Source organism: Artemia franciscana, chromosome 1 (assembly GCF_032884065.1).
Source record: "Artemia franciscana chromosome 1, ASM3288406v1, whole genome shotgun sequence".
Lineage (NCBI taxonomy): Eukaryota > Metazoa > Arthropoda > Branchiopoda > Anostraca > Artemiidae > Artemia > Artemia franciscana.
Genome location: NC_088863.1, coordinates 52699139 through 52712060, shown reverse-complemented (window position 1 = coordinate 52712060; position 12922 = coordinate 52699139). Strand labels below are relative to the sequence as shown.

Sequence of the window (12922 nt, the reverse complement as noted above, 5' to 3'; positions counted from 1 at the left end):
TAACTGGGAAGAGTTCAGATTGACTGCTCCCTTTCAGTTTATTAACATGGCAGTACAATATTTTACTATAATGCAGTCTAGCTCCATCTTCCAGATCCTTGGCAATTTTATCCATGGCCTCCACTTCACCACCTCATCAGTTCATATTTCAGTTTTTTCTAGGTTTTCTTTACAGTCCCTTTGTTTTCATATAATCTGTCACTCAGATAATTCTTACACAATCCCTATCTCCTCTCTATTAAAAATAAAACTTTTTCACCAGTATTCCTAGCTGCGGTTTTAACTCCCCCCCCCCTAAGACACGGTTTTGCTAAGCTTATTCCATCCATATTCTACGTTGTCAAATTTTAAACTATCCTGTTTAGCATTCAAATATTCCTTAAAAGTTTTCCTCAAATTCAAATTCACATGGAGTCTACAAGCATCATAACTTCCCGGGAGGTAGTCAGTAATTTACATTATTGTTTCTGAAAGCCTACAGTTTAGGAAATTTTGCTGAAGTTGGGGCCTAAAACTCATAAGAGAGTGGCTCAAAGTTCAAAGCTCAGAGCATAGACCCCCCTCACAAAGACGGAGATTTGAGTGTGCGGTGAAACTATTGACTTGTTATCACAAACAAGGTGACGGCTTCTTGATTCAGATCGTAGTTATAGATGAGACATGGGTTTTGTATATCATGTCCGAATTAAAGCAACAGGGCATGGAATGGAAATGCACGCTACCCTATAAAGATGAAGTACAAACAGACTCTGTTCAAGAGAAAAATCATAGCGCCGGTGTTTTGGGATAGGTATGGTGTTTTGCTGGTCAACTTTATATGAAAAGAAACCGCTGTAAATGCAAAAAGTATACTGCCAAACCCTCAAAAAGCTATGCACAGCGATTTAAATAAAAAAAAAAAAGTGGTATGCAGACAAAGGTAAATGAATTTTTCACGACATTGCAAGACTTCACAGTGCAGGTCAGACTCACGATTTGTTGGACAGTTGTGGCTAGGAAGCTGTAAAATACGAACCTTACTCTTCCGATCTTGAGCCGAGTAATTTTCATCTGTTTCTCCACTAAAAACAGCACCTCAGTGGCGACAGTTAAAATGATGATGACGACGTGAAAATACCAGTGAAATCTTGGCTGTCGGAGCAGGTGGCAATTTTTTATCAAGACTATACATCGAAATTGCTTGAGAGGTATGACAAATATATAGACCAACTGTGCAACTATGTTGAAAAATAGTGTAAAATATACTTTCTGAAATAAATTTACTTCTTCGAAATAATCTTTCATTGTGTACTTACGTTCAAACGTATTATACTTAAAAATCATCCCTCGTACAAATCTTCTTAAGAGGCAATGGAAATTTCAAATTAAATATATTACTGAGGTCAATTTTAGAGGCTAGAGGTTTTTCTAGCAGAAAAACAAAAAATAACATACTTGACTTTAAGCAATACGTAAAACATGCGTTCGAAAGCAAAACTATCAGTTATATCATGAACCACACCTATACTATTAAAAGACTTTAAGAATGCACTGTTTTTTCAAATCAAATCATCCTTGTCTGGGTTGGGAGGATGTCATAAATAAGGATTTAAAGGAAATGGGAACTTCCTGGGAGGGTGTAAAGAGGGAGGCTTTAAATAGATTAGGTTGGAGGAGGAGCGTGCGTAGCTGTGTTGGCCTCAGGCGGCTTGGTGCTGCAGTGAGTTATTAGTAGTAGTAGTAGTAAATCATTTAGTCTATCGAAGATATAATTTTATTCAGACCAAGTTAACTAATACCAATTTTTTTCCAGGATTTCTGGAAATTGTACTTCAAAATATTGGGTTGATGTGTTCTTTCAGTGTAATCTGAAAGATTGGACGCAACATATCCGTTGGAAAAAGAGGTTATCTGGACTTAAAAGTTTTTTGATCCTTGAGGCTTTGGTGCTCAAGAGAGAAATTTTAGCGGCAGAAGGAATAAGAGAAGAAAGAAAAGACTAATTTAGGTTAAAAACGAAAAAAAAATACTTTATCTGAAAACGAGGTCTTAAAAAATAGCTGCTAATGTTGCACTTGTCTATATTCTGCATGAACTGGCTTCCCTACTTAAAATCTAGAAGGTGGAAATCTAGAAGAAAATCAAATCAAAATCTTTTACTATAATTTTTTTTAACATAAGCACAAGATTGAAAATGAAAATCAGATGGGAAAATCAATTTCTCTTTCTTTTCTATTGTTGGATGGAACAATGCAAATTTTCATTTATTCTTTGTGTTGCTGTTTCCAGCGTCGGCTGACTGTCTGATCACGAACTGTTTTAGAAAAATCAGAGAACCTACTGTTTGAATTTAGAGACGGTTTCTGCTTTTCATTTTCAGACTGTTCAAAACAAAAAATTACCTTTCCGTGCTTTCACTAGAATAAAAAAAAGAAAACAACATCAGTATGGACTTGGGACTTTTCAAATATACTTACCTAGAAATATAGTCCTTAACCTCAAGGAGCTACTTTAAAACGATTCCATGACTGTTAATTGGCTCAAATTTCAGAAGGTCTTCTTTACTGTCTACAAATTTTTTCATTGGAGTCCCATCTTATCTCTTATAGTGTGCTCGATTAGTTGTGACCGTAAGACGTTCGTGTTGGCCAACTAGACCATTGAGATTCCAGGATTGTTGATTGGCTCTCATTTTGGGAGGTCCTTTTAGCTGTCGACCATTTTATTTCACTGAATTTCCAAACTATCTCTTAGAGTGTATAAGATAAGGTGCGACCATAACTCCTTCGTTTTCATCAAGTTGATTCCGGAAGCGGACCTTTTCCAGAAACGAGCAAGATAGGATAAAAAAAAATAAAGGTTTGCCAATGTTTCATGTTTCTAATCGATTTTTCTTGATACCTTTAAGAACAATTCGAACGGAAAATTTAAAGAGTTTGCACTTGTTGCCTGTTCAGTTGACCTGCATTATATGACGTTGTAATATAGTTCAGAGTGTTCAGTCCGAGCTTGAGTTTTTCCAGTTCTGGGTAATTCGTTGAAAATAGTTTACCCTTAAGCGGAATTCCTGCGGTTGCTATTGCTTATTTTGTCACAAAGCATCTCAAAATGCTACGATAACTAACTCTTAGAGTCTGCAAGAGCAAATGCATGTTTCCTTTTCTAAGTTTACCTTTTCTTAGAACATAGAAAACAGACTATAGATAAGCTTTTGCCTTTAGGTCCCTCATGTAAGAAAAAATATGATTTTATCTTTCTTTTGAATATTATACTATTAAAAGAATTATACTATTAAAACAAAAATAAATCGCTGGATTAATTTGCTAACTACAGGATTTTTAATAAGTCAAAAGGACTTAAATCTGATTAAGAAGTAAGGAAATGCGATTTAAATTCTAAAAATATAGTTTTGCCCTTGATAAATAGCATGTATTCACCATCCGTTCATATACAAAATGGCACTCTCCATTGTCTAGCTCAAAAGTTAAGACCGAAGAAAATCAGTTGAAAAACCAATAGATAAACCATTCCTTTCAAACAAAACCCCTTTGAAATAGACAAAGAAAGCTCTGACGATCTAGCAGAGGTAAGTCAACCTAGCCTGAACCAAACATTTTGGTACGAACTAAACGTACCAAATCATAGCTTTATAACAAGTCACCTTCAAAATTGTCAATGAAGACACTCAAACCTACCACAGACATATTAAACAATGAAAAAGAACCAACAAATATGACAAACCCTAACTTTCAAACAAGGTCCCTCCAAAATAATCGAGAAATCCATCAAAAAACTTAAAACAGGTAAGTCAAAGCCCAAAACACTATAACTAAACATGGTGACTCATACCACTCGCACAAGACCCCTTCAAAATAGGCAATGAAAGCAACAAAAATCTTAGTGTATATAAGCCAACCTTGCCTAATCCAAAAATGGAACGGCAGAAAAGACATGCTAAACTCTAAATTTTAATAATGCCCCTTTAAAATAATTGGGAAAAAAAAATAAGCAATGACTTTCAAGCAGGGCCCCTTTGAAATAGACAAAGAAAACACCAACAAACCTAACACAGACAACTCAAACAATGAAATGAAGCAACCTAACTAAACCTACCAAATCATAATTTTCAAACAAGCCCATTTGTAATAAAAAAGGAACACGAACAGAATTATCAAAACAAGACAAACTTTTGAAAACAATAGAGAAGAAGAAAAATTGGTAATAAACCTGTAAAGCACTGAAAAGCTGGACAGAAATTTTAAACAAGGAAAAATTTTAAAAGAACTTGTAAGACACGAAAAAAGTTTTACAGAATTTTCAAAGCTTGAGAGCAAACGAACAAAATTTTAAAAAAAGTCGATAATACGTGGAAAAAAAAACTAAAATTAGGGAATAGAGGAGGAAAATTTCAAAAGCCGGTGAAACTAAGGAAGCGAAAAGTGAAGAAGACGGACCCCGTCGTGGTCACAAAGTAGCTCCTGTCGCTGCAAAATCCCATAGCGACTAACTACCAAAGCACAACATTGATAATTGATGCCGCAAATTCTTGACACGCCATTATTCTGCCACACTGACTAGCCCCCAAGGAGGGTTTTTTCTTTTTGCTTACAGAATTTTGAGTATTTTTGAAAATTCTCTTCATATTTTCTCTGATTTTCAATTTTTTTTCATCGTGTTTTGGAATTATTGTAAAATTCTATGCACGTGTTTTCGAGTTTTTGAAAATTTATCGAAAGTTTCAAAATCATTCTTTAAAAAAAAAACATTTTATTTTTTAAAAATCCTGCAAACTTTTTTTCTTGTTTCATAGGTTTCTGTTAAGGTTTACTCTTTTAAAATTCTGTATAACTATTTTGCGTTTTACATATTTATCGATAAAGTTTTTCGGGTTTTCTGAGTTTCTGCAATATAAATTTTCTTGCTTTTAAAATAATGTTCATTTTCCTTGTCTATTTCTAAGGGACTTATTTGAAAGCTATGGTTTATTACGTTTAGCTATTTTCTTTCGTGGTATGAAATATCTGTGCTGGTTCTGTTGGTGGTAATCTTTTCTATTTCGAAGAAGCCTTGTTTGAAAAGTATGATTTAAAATGTTCAGTTACAGTGTCTTATGGTATGAATTATCTGTGCTAGGTTTCTCAATGCTTTCCATAACTTTATCAAGGGGCTTTTTCAAATGTTAATACTTGTGAAGGCAGAAAAGAGGCACGCATCGTTTTGCGTCCCTTCAACTGTATCTTCCATGCAAGATAAACACAAATACCATAAATGGTATTTTTGCTTTTCATCTAAAATTTAACAATTTTGAGTAAGGTTAAACTTAATAGATGTTACACATTTAGAAGCAGGGCAATTGAAATTTGTTTTGTTTCGTGGTTTCAGTTGGCTGTACTAGGTTTTTCGGTGCGCTCTTTGTCCTTTCTGAATATTATCAGAAATAAAATAAAACCCTTTACTGTTTTGTTACCTGGTCTGGTATTTTTCCAAACGTTTTGCTCCCATGAAAACCAAGAATTGGACAAAGGGAGTTAGATTTAGCTAAAGAAAGGTGATAAAAACTATAAAAGTAAAAACCCAAGAAATAATATCGGAAAGATAAGGAATTTCGAAGGAATTAAGGATGTTAGAAGGCATGAAAGAAACTTTCAAGGGTCTCCTCTGGTCTCCATTTTTCCGTCTTCAAGTTCCTTTCCCTTCCTTCTCCTTACTTTATTGTGTTATTACCCCGTGTGGTTCTTTTCAACCTTCTTTGTCTTATCTCACCTTCTTTTCGCTCCATGTTGCTTTCTTTCACTTCTTTCTCCTTGTGATACTTTCTTATTACTATGAGCTTTTTTTGCCCCTTCTGTTATTGTTAGTGCCTTCTGAATTCTTGAGCACAGGAGAGGAACGTTGTGCCTTCTTTTTACAAAAAAACGCAATCATAAACCTTCGTAAAGAAGACTTTTTCCCCGAAAGACACTCCCCATCCCATCCTGCCAAGCACTGTTTCTAAACCTGTTCCTATCTTGTCCTCATTCCGTTGCTTAACCTCCAGGCATGGAAAAACCTTTGTCCGCTTCATTGCGGATAAAATAAACCGCTAGTTTTCCTTTTTTTCTTTGGTACTGGTGATACCCAAATTTTATGGTCGTTTGATTCTTTTGTTCCCTCCTCTTTTTTTATATTTTCTCTTTTAAACCATTTCAACACTAATTTTTTCTCACTCTTTTTTAGTTTTGTTTCAGTTTTTACCTTTTTAACTTTCTGACATTTTGCTACTTAACATTGTTCTGACTAATGAATGGCTTTGCCTTTCTAATTTTGTTGTTTATGACATTGTTCAGCCAGTTTTTTAGTTGTTGTGCTATTTTTATGATTTTTATTTTATTTTTATGGTTTCATGATTCCGAAATGCGAATTAAGTCCTTTGGGGCTTGTGATAGACATTTTTTTAAAATTAAATATCTTATCGTATCCTTTAGCATGTCGACTTTCTGTACTTCTGTTTGACCCTCCCAACTCCATCCCTCCATCTTCTCATAGTATATTCCAAGACTAAGGACATTTCCGACGCTTCAAGTGTCTTCTAGCCTCTATTAGTCCAATGCGACGTTCCCCAACCATCCCATAGACTATTCTTTCACAAAAATATTTTTTCCAACGTTTTGGGTGTCTTCTAAATTTGGTAGGGTTGTGAACCAATCCTTTACTGTGGTCATATTAAGAAAATATTCCCAATATTTGCTGTTTTAAAATAAAAACAAACAGTAACCCTGATCACTGTCACCGTCTTATTTTTCACTACCTAAAATTACAAACTACTATTTTAATATCAATCAGCTGCTCCGAAATCAAGTTTGAAAAATGTGAAATTTTTCAGTTATTCATCCTAGAAATAGAGTTTTCTCAAAACAAAAGCTGAAGCTATTACCTCCAGCTGGAAACCAGGATGTCTTAAAAAAGTTATTAGGCTTATAAGACCAAAATAAATTTTACTGAAAAGGATTATTGATTTTATCGGCTGGTACTTGCACTAGATGATGTTCTCATCACAATATTTTACCGCTTGGCTCAGAAAAGTCAACAAAAGTAACTGAATACTGTGGATACCTGAAGAAAGCTAAAAACAAAATTCCTGCTAATGTGATCCCATTAAAACATAAAATTCCAAAGTAGCCAAAGCGGCAATTTTTGTGAAAGAGGTCATATTTCTATTAATTTGCAGATTTTGTATTTACATTTACAGACTGCTTCACTGTCGGTACCAGATAAAGAAACACAGCTGGCGTTATTCTCATCTTGTCGGTAGAACTACTTACAACGCCTTTTGTAAATAGACTTACTACGCTTGGTATTTTATGCTTAGCTATGTTCCTATTTACAGGTGCCATATATACTTCATATTTAATTTAATTCTTATGCTAATTCCAAGAAGAAATAGGACATCCCCAGAGTCACCGCTCTTTTTTCTTTGCAGGTCTTAAAAAAGGCTAAGTTCGAAAAACGGATAAATAAAGCAAGGCTTCATAAGAAAGACGACAGAAATCACACTATTGTCCAATTATCCGTTCTTGAGTGACTTGGCTCAGCAGCAATCCACATCTCTTATCCAATAAGGATTTTAGGGCCAAGCTGTTTTGTATTGAATTGGAGCTAAGATATTATAAAGTTGGTCATTATAAAGCACCCATGGTAACTTTAGTTCTTGTATCTGTCTTCATTTAATCATGTACTTCCCAAGAAATTAAACAGCCCTTCCCTTTCTATGTAGGTCCAATTTACGAAAAAAGAAACAATTAGACAACCAATAAACTCATTTTTAAAAACTGCAATGCTAATCAAAACTCTCTGCCAGTGAATATACTCCGCCAGGCGGCGTAGCTTCTCTATTAGAGCAAGGAAATTACGTTTCCTGCTTTATAACTACAGAACTTCGACTACAGAACTAACTACAGAGCTTTACAGATGCTTCAAAATTCTTAAAACCCTTGGTAGTTTTCTAAATCTTTTTTTTGTAGTTTTCCCCCACAACTTCCTTCAATGTCACCAGATCTGGTCGAGATTTAACATAAGAGTTCTAAAGCACAAGATCCTTCTAGATATCAAATTTAATTAAGATCCGATCACCCGTTCGTAAGTTACAAATACCTCTTCTAATTTTTCCGAATTACTCCCCCCCCCAACTCCACAAGAGATAGCGGTTCCGGTCCGATTATGTCAGTCACCTATCTTTGACTTGTGCTTATTCTTTCCCCCAAGTTTCATCCTGATCTCTCCGCTTTAAGCGTTTTCCAAAATTTCCTGTCCCCCCCCCCCTAATGACACCGGATCCGGTCGGGATTTAAAATAAAAGATCTTAGTTTCGAGATCCTTCTAAATATGAAATTTCATTAAGATACAATCACTCTTTCGTAAGTCAATAATACCTCATTTTTTTCAAATTTTTTAGAATTAACCCTCCCCCTAACTCCCCCAAAGTGAGCAGATCCGTTCCGGTTATGTCAATCCCGTATCTAGGACTTTTCCCACCAAGTTTCATCCCGATTCCGCCACTCTAAGCATTTTTCAACATTTTAGGTTCTCCCCCCAACTTCCCCTTCACTGGATCCGGTCGGGATTTAAGATAAGAGCTCTGAGACACGATATCCTTCTAAACATTAAATTTCACTAAGATCCAATCACTCCTTCGTAAGTTAAAAATACGTCATTTTTTAATTTTTCAGAATTAACCCTTTCCTTAACTCCCCCAAAGAGAGCAGAGCCGTCCTGGTTATTTCATTCATGTATATTAGGACTTATGATTATTTTTGCCACCAGGTTTTATCTCTATCCCTCCACTCTAAGCGTTTTCCAAGATTTTAGGTCCCCCTCGAACTCCCCCCAATGTCACCGGATCCAGTCAGAATTTAAAATAATAGCTGTGAGACACGATATCCTTCCAAAAATCAAATTTCATTAAGATCTGATCACTCCTCCGTAAGTTAAAAATACCACAGTTTTTCTAATTTTTCAGAATTAACCCTCCCCCTAACTCCCCCAAAGAGAGCGGATCCGTTCCGGTTATGTCAATCACATATCTATGACTTGTGCTTATTTTTCCCACCAAGTGTCATCCCGATACCTAAACTCTAAAAGTTTTCTGCGATTTTAGGTCCTCCCAATGTCACCAGATCCAGTCAGGATTTAATATAAGAGCTCTGAGACACCACATTCTCCCAAACTTAAAATTTCATCAAGATCCGATCACTCCTTCGTAAGTTAAAAATAACTCATTTTTTTAATTTTCAGAATAACGCCAACCCCCCAAACAGAGCGGATCAGTTCTGGTTATGTCAATCACGTATCTAGGACTTCTGCTTATTTTTTCCACCAAGTTTCATCCCGATCCCTCCATTCCAAGCGTTTCCCAAGATTTTAGGTTCCCCCCCCAAATCCTACCAATGTCACCGGATCTGGTCGGGATTTGAAATAAGAGCTCTGACACACGATATCCTTCCAAACATCAAATTACATTAAGATCCCATCACCCGTTCGTAAGTTAAAATGCCTTTTTCCCGAAATAACCGACCCCCACTCTCCCCCCCCCCCAGATGGTCAAGTTGCGAAAACGTCTATTTTTAATTTAATCTGGTCACGTCCCTAATACGCCTTCCAAATTTCATCGTCCTAGCTTACCTGGAAGTGCCTAAAGTAGAAAAACCTAGACAGACGGACCAACAGAATTTGCAATCGCTATATGACACTTGGTTAATACCAAGTGCCATAATAACTAAAATCAAAGAAGTGTTGCAAAACCAAAATAGTTATTCTTTTCACCATCCAGCTCATCATACATTTAAAAGAAGATGCGTTTGCATTTCACAGTGTCAATGATCAGTAGCAAGTAGATTTGGTTGATATACAGTAGTATAAAAGTGAAAATAATAATTTTAATTATATTCTTACAGTAATTGATTGTTTTAGTAAATATGCTTGGTGTATTCCTATAAAGTATAAAATGGGCGAGGATATATAAATATATATATATATATATATATATATATATATATATATATATATATATATATATATATATATATATATATATATATATTATTTATATATATATATATATATATATATATATATATATATATATATATATATATATATATATATATATATATATATATATATATATATATATATATATATATATTATGAATATTTAAGATAAAGATTCTGTTCTGAAAAACGTTTAAGTGTTTTTTTAGAGTCATAAAATCAATTGGTTCTCATCTGAAAGTGAATTGAAAGCTCAAATTGTTGAAAGGTTTAATAAAACAATCAAAGAGAGATTTTGGAGATATTGTACCCATCAAAACATAAAATGATGGATAGATGTATTACCCTCTTTCGTTGACAATTACAACAATTTGTATCATCGATCCTCCAAAATAAAACCAATAGAAGCGAGTAAAACAGGAAGCCAAAACAAAATCTACACTAATTTATTCCCAGATGTCAAAGTTCAAAAACCATCCATAAACAAATTCAATGTTGGTGACTTAGTTAGAATATTGAAAAGTAAGGGTGTTTTTGATAAAGGTAACCTGCCAAATTACACAACTGAAGTGGTTCAAATAGATGCAGTAAAACATACAACATCTATAACGTATGGACTGTCGGATAAAACTGGTGAACTCGTTATTGGTGGTTTTTACAAAAAAGAACTCTCGAAAGTTATTCAATAAAAACTTTCAATCTATAAATGAATCCTACAAAGTTGAATAAATTATTAGCAAGTATAGTGAAAAGTAGAGAAATACTAAAAAATATAGTTCAAGATCGTTCTTTAGAGCAAGTTAGACCTCGTGACTATGCTGAAAAGTTGATTGCTCCAATCCTTGAAGCAGAAGATAAAAATACAAATATGATTAATGATAAATTACATGAAAATGACACTAATTGAACAAAACGATAACAACGACTGGATCAACCTTCAAGCAACGTATTAATTTTACAAGCAAGCCATCAAGCTCACTCAATTCAAGCTATTTTACCCCTGAATAAACAAAATTTTTTTTACTAATGTCAATTCTGGGATAGGTGAAGAAATTTTTAGAGCAATTGACTATGATCCTAAGAAATTTTATTTTGAAATGCGTAGCTTTTAGAAAAGTATCAATATTTAAAACATGCAATGGACGAATAATGAACAATTAATCAAAGATACGGAGGAAAGATGAAAGGTGTGAGATCTAGTGAATTAGAAAGAAAGTCTCAGTTCGTAACAATCTACAGAAGAAGATTAAAAGCTATTTAAGATAACTTTAATGTTATATAACCTCAGAAAGAAACTTGGAATTATATGAATACAAATAATATGATTGAAAAATTATGTAGTTTGCTGGGTAGCAGAGCTGCTGGAAATACATTTGATGGGTTTAGAAATGAATTGATGGACCTGCTCGATTCATTTTTCTAAAATAGAATTATTAAGAAAAAGACTATAATACTATTCAGAACAGCTATCTCAGAATTTGAATTTTTCGAAGGAAAATACCAATATATAATTTATATGAATACGAATAATATGATTGAAAAATTATATAGTTTGCTAGGTAGCAGTCAGTGCTGCTGGAAATACATCTGATGAATTTCGAAATGAAGATATGGACCTCCTCGATTCATTATTCTAAAATAAAATTATTAAGAAAAAGACTATAATACTATTCACAACAGCTATCTCAGAATTTGAATTTTTTCGAAGGAAAATACCTTTGTAATAAGTGTTTTTGATTATTATTAGTGGTAACAAAAGAGAAATCGAACAGCCTTATACAAGTAATACGACTGCGTTAGATCGAAACACTGATTAGGAAATAGCTTTAGCTCATTGAGCACTATTGTATTCATGGTATAATATTAGCGATCAATTTAAAAACAATACGTTTTAATACAGGAATAAAAATAAGGATGAATGGGTTAACGTTCTTATACCCAATGGGTTGTATGATGAAGAGGGTTTAAATTATTTCTCAATTTGATATTTCAATTCATCCCTAGATCGATGCCCAATCAGTATATAATCAAATCTAGCAACAATGAGATGTGTTATAATTTTGAAAGAGAATTGTAAATTTTGAGTTTAATAGTGATTTATGTTTTATTTTAGGGTTTGAAAATGAAGCTGAACTACTTTGTACATATAATGAAGGTACTGAAGTCTCTAATATTACAAGAAATGTTGATAAAATACATATTCACTGCTCATTAGTGAACAGATCAATTGTTAATGGGAACATAACCTCTCATGTTATCTGAAGAACTTGGAAAGCTACTCTGTGAAATTCCGATAGAAAGGCAATATCTTCCAACCAATTGAAACGAACACATCAATACGCTAAAAAGGACTATAGCTGATCAATTAGGTAGATTAATTGATCTGAATGGTTTATATTGATCTGAATATTGAATATGCTTTGATTTGAAAAATGTTTAATGAAATCATTTGATAAAATCCATCTATAATAAATGTTGATCAATAAGAAACAATTATTGCATAAAAGACAATATGGTAGCGGGATTGTTAGTTTCATTAGAAACATCAATTCTCTGTTATTCAATACATCCATAAATAAATGTAAAAGATGAAGCTCGTTCCATGTATATCACTATGATTAAACCTCGACTGTAATAATTTGAAAATAGAGCGATTGAATATGGAAAAAATTGAATAGATTATAATCAAAGAGAGTTAGATGACATGAGATGTCTAAAAGATATAGTTACAAATAATAAGAGATATTTCAATAAACATCTTAATGAACAGAGAAAAGGCTTATTGGATACAATGATTTCAGAGAAGGGACTTAAACTAAAACCCCAGTGATGCTCTTATTGACACTTTCAGCGACAATCGAAGATCCGCCTCTACTGTTTGAAAATCTTTTAAAGTTTATTTAATATTTATTTCTGT

The 12922-nt window shown here is 33.7% G+C and overlaps 1 long non-coding RNA gene across 1 annotated transcript; it reads left to right on the top strand.

Moving 5' to 3' along the window:
- Positions 1–2244: 2244 nt before the first annotated feature.
- Positions 2245–12869, top strand: LOC136031290 (uncharacterized). The gene is made up of 3 exons (XR_010618489.1): positions 2245–2838; positions 7439–7653; positions 12119–12869. It is a non-coding gene; the product is annotated as an uncharacterized LOC136031290 (long non-coding RNA).
- Positions 12870–12922: the final 53 nt, after the last annotated feature.